Source organism: Balaenoptera acutorostrata, chromosome 14 (assembly GCF_949987535.1).
Source record: "Balaenoptera acutorostrata chromosome 14, mBalAcu1.1, whole genome shotgun sequence".
NCBI classification, from domain to species: Eukaryota; Metazoa; Chordata; class Mammalia; order Artiodactyla; family Balaenopteridae; genus Balaenoptera; species Balaenoptera acutorostrata.
Window position 1 is genome coordinate 78,925,160 of NC_080077.1, and position 4,056 is coordinate 78,929,215.

Here is a 4,056-nt window from a genome sequence, read left to right on the forward strand (position 1 = left end):
TGATGTAGCCCTTTAATAAGATTTTATAGTTCTTTTTTATAGGCGTTGTACCTTTCTTGTTAAATTTATTTCAAAATATTTTGAATTTTTTATATTATTGTATGTGGCTTATTTTTTCCATTTCTAATTCTATCTGATTATTTCTACTAAAGAACCACTATTGCTTTTGAAATAGATATTGTTTCTACAGGCTTGTTGCTAAATTCCCTTATAACAGTTTTAAGATAGTCTCTTGGGTTAATATCTAGAATGATGTTTGCTCTTGGTTTTGCATAAGTAGTATTTATCATATTTAGATTGTTTCCTTTTATTCTTATTTTGATTGGAGTTTCACTAGAAACGGCTGCTGAATTTAATCAAATGCCTTTTCAGCATCTATTAGGAACATTTTAATCCATTAATATACTGTTGTAATAAGTTATGTTATTAAAAGAACTCTCTTATTGAAAGAGTTCCTGACATGAAACTATCTTTGCATCTTGGCAATAAACTATACTAGTTCACCACTGACACACTACTGGACTTTATTTGCTAGTTTTTTATTAATAATTTTACATCTATATTCTTTTTTTTTTTAATTAATTAATTAATTTATTTAGTTTTGGCTGTGTTGGGTCTTCGTTTCCGTGCGCGGTCTTTCTCCAGTTGCGGCGAGCGGGGCCACTCTTCATCGCGGTGCGCGGGCCTCTCACTATCGCGGCCTCTCTTGTTGCGGAGCACAGGCTCCAGACGCGCAGGCTCAGCAGTTGTGGCTCACGGGCCTAGTTGCTCCGCGGCATGTGGGATCTTCCCAGACCAGGGCCCGAACCCGTGTCCCCTGCATTAGCGGGCAGATTCTCAACCACTGCACCACCAGGGAAGCCCATACATCTATATTCTTAAGTGAACAATTGGACTATTATTTTTTCTCTTATTATTATTTATCTTTATTGTTAACATTATGCCAGCTTCATAAAATATATTAACAAGCTTGATATCATTTTCTATGATTTGGAATGGTTTAAATAACATTGGAATTATTTATTCTTCAATAATTTTAAACATAATAGATGTACTTATCTTTTGTTTACATAATAAAAGAGCCCCACAGTCAGCTCTTGGTTACACCTGAGAATACATACACTCTAAAAATACTACAAATGGTCGATGTAGAAAAGTAAATGGATATGTTAAATTAAGTTATATGAACATCAAAAAAGTAACTTAACTCCCCATCTCTTACCCGATGATAATGGCTCAAGGTGTGTAGACTTCCATTCCCCTTCAGAAAATTTCTTACCTTTTCTTTCTCCAATTCTACCCTTACTGATTTTGCTTAGAAAAAAAATCTTTTCCAGAGTGACTTTGGGACTCTTCATTCATAAATATCCACAGGTTTTGCTTAATTGCACCTACTTTTCTTCTCCTCCTCACTGCATCGACTAAAATGTGGCTTTTTCTTTTCTTTTTTTTTTGGCCATGCCACATGGCATGTGAGATCTTGGTTTCCTGACCAGGGATTGAACCCGTGTCCCCTGTAGTGGAACTGTGGAGTCTTAACCACTGGACCACCAGGGAAGTCTCAAATGTGGCTTTTTCTTGATAAAAGTTCCTGAAAACTCTTTTTTTCATATCTATACATTATATATATATATTCATTTTCAGATTCTTTTCCATTATAGGTTATTACAAGATATTGAATATAGTTCCCTGTGCTATACAGGAGGTCCTTGGTGGTTACCTATTTTATATATAGTAGTGTATATATTTTAATCCCAAACTCCTAATTTATTCCTTTCCCCTTTGGTAATCATAAATTTCTTTTCTATGTCTGTGAGTCTATTTTTGTTTTGTAAATAAATTCATTTATATCATTTTTTTAGATTCCACATGTAAGCAATATCATATGATGTTTGTCTTTCTCTGTCTGACTTACTTCACTTCATATGTTAATCTCTAGGTCCATCCATGTTGCTGCAAATGGCATTATTTCATTCTTTTTTATGGCTGAGTAATATTCCAGTGTATATATGTACCGCATCTTCTTTATCCATTCATCTGTTGATAGACATTTAGGTCGCTTCCATGGCTATTGTAAATAGTGCTGCAATGAACATTGGGGTGCATGTATCTTTTTGACTTAGAGTTTTCCTCAGATATATGCCCAGGAGTGGGATTGCTGGATCATATGGTAACTCTATTTTAGTTTTTTAAGGAACCTCCATACAGTTCTCCACAGTGGCTGCACCAGTTTACACTCCCATCAACAGTGTAGAAGGGTTCATTTTTCTCCACACCCTCTCCAGCAAAAGTTCCTGAAAGCTCTTGAAAGGAGAGGCTGTCATTTTCTCATGCTCTCCGTCTCAGCAACAAGTTGTAGGGGTGGACAACCTTCCTAGACTACTAAGTTACCAATCTTGAAGGTCACGCCACAGTTATGCCATTCTCCTCTCCTCATGGTCATTATTATGTCATGGCATCAACTGAGGACATCCCACTAGCTCATGATTTTCTTTTCTTTGTTTGTCTTCAGCATCTTGAGACTATGCAGTGCCCACATTTATGATTCACCAAATCTCTCATCTTACAGTTTCTTAACCCCCTTTCCATCAGCAATGCTCATCTCCTTACACCTCAGCACCCATCTCCATGGCTGCATAATCTCTACCATTATAACAATTTATGTTTATAGAGCACTTTACGCCAAGCACCATTCTAAGAGCTTTATATATATTGACTCATTCAGTCAACACAGAAATCCTTCAGTGGAGCTTAGTATGTCCTATGAGGAAACTGAGGCACAGAAAAAAACATGACTAACTTGGCTAATATCATATATCACTAGTGAGGGGCAGAGCAGCCACTGAAACCCAAACAAGCTGCTCTTAACCATTACATTATACTACCATCTTGATAAGCATAACTCCATGTCTTTTAACCACTTCTACACCAAGAGCCCTGCTAAACTTTCCCTTCAACCCACTAAAACATCCAGTTTTTTGTAGAGTCTTTTGCTCTATCAGCTTCCTTCTGGCTTCACTTTCTTCCTGTTTGCATCAAATGCTATTGTCAGTCACTTCAACTCTACTTTCCCAAGCCTCCCTAATTTTTTTAGAGATCTCCTCTTCATACCATGACTTATTTTCCAAGCCCTCATACGAGCATAATTATTTGTTTTTACTCTCAGTCTGGCAATCATTGCTGTAGAAAATGACAAACTCATGTTAGCTGACTCCAGTATAAATTCATGAGCTACAGACCCAGCTGAGCACTTACCTCTGCTCTGCATTTCTTTCCTTTCGATCTACCCCATTCTCTTTCCCATTCTGTATAGTAATTTTCCCCTCAGCAACTGCTCAATCATTTTATTTCCCTCAATCTTGCAAGTCACCTTCTCAGCAGAAGACTTAATTTCCAATATCAGAGGAATGTAGTAGCCATCATGAATAAACTCCTTTAACTTCCTCTTTTCTACCTCCAAATTGTTCTATATTTTATCCCTCCCTAAACTTCCCTACATGTTTCAGAGGAAGAAGTAGCCCCATTTCTCTCTGACCTCTTAACTTATAACCTTGAATCCATCCTCTGCCTCCTTTGAATTGTATGCTCATTAAGTACTAACTTTTAAATTTGTGTTTTGGTCAGGATCAGCTATGCTATGCTGCAGTAAAAAAAAACCCCTAAGTTCAATGACTTAATAAAAAACTTTTTAAAATGTATTCCTTCCACCAGATCTACTGTGGATCTAGGCAACCCTCCAGGGCAATTGTCTTTGATGTGGTGACTCATGAATTCAGGCAGTTATGATCTTGCGGTTCCTCACATCAACATAAGGCCCCCCTTGGTTTCCATGACAGAGGAAGAGACACTGGAAAATAACACAGGGGCTTTTCACTACCTCAGCCCAGAAGTAACATTAAAATTTTGTTTACAATGTTTTGGCCTGAACTATTCATATGACCTTGCCTAACAGCAGGGGAGCTGGAAATGGAGTTTTCCTTGTGCACAGGAAGGAAAAAATATGAAACAGATTTGAGGGCCATGTAGAATTGTTTCTTTTACCTTTTGTATTCATTT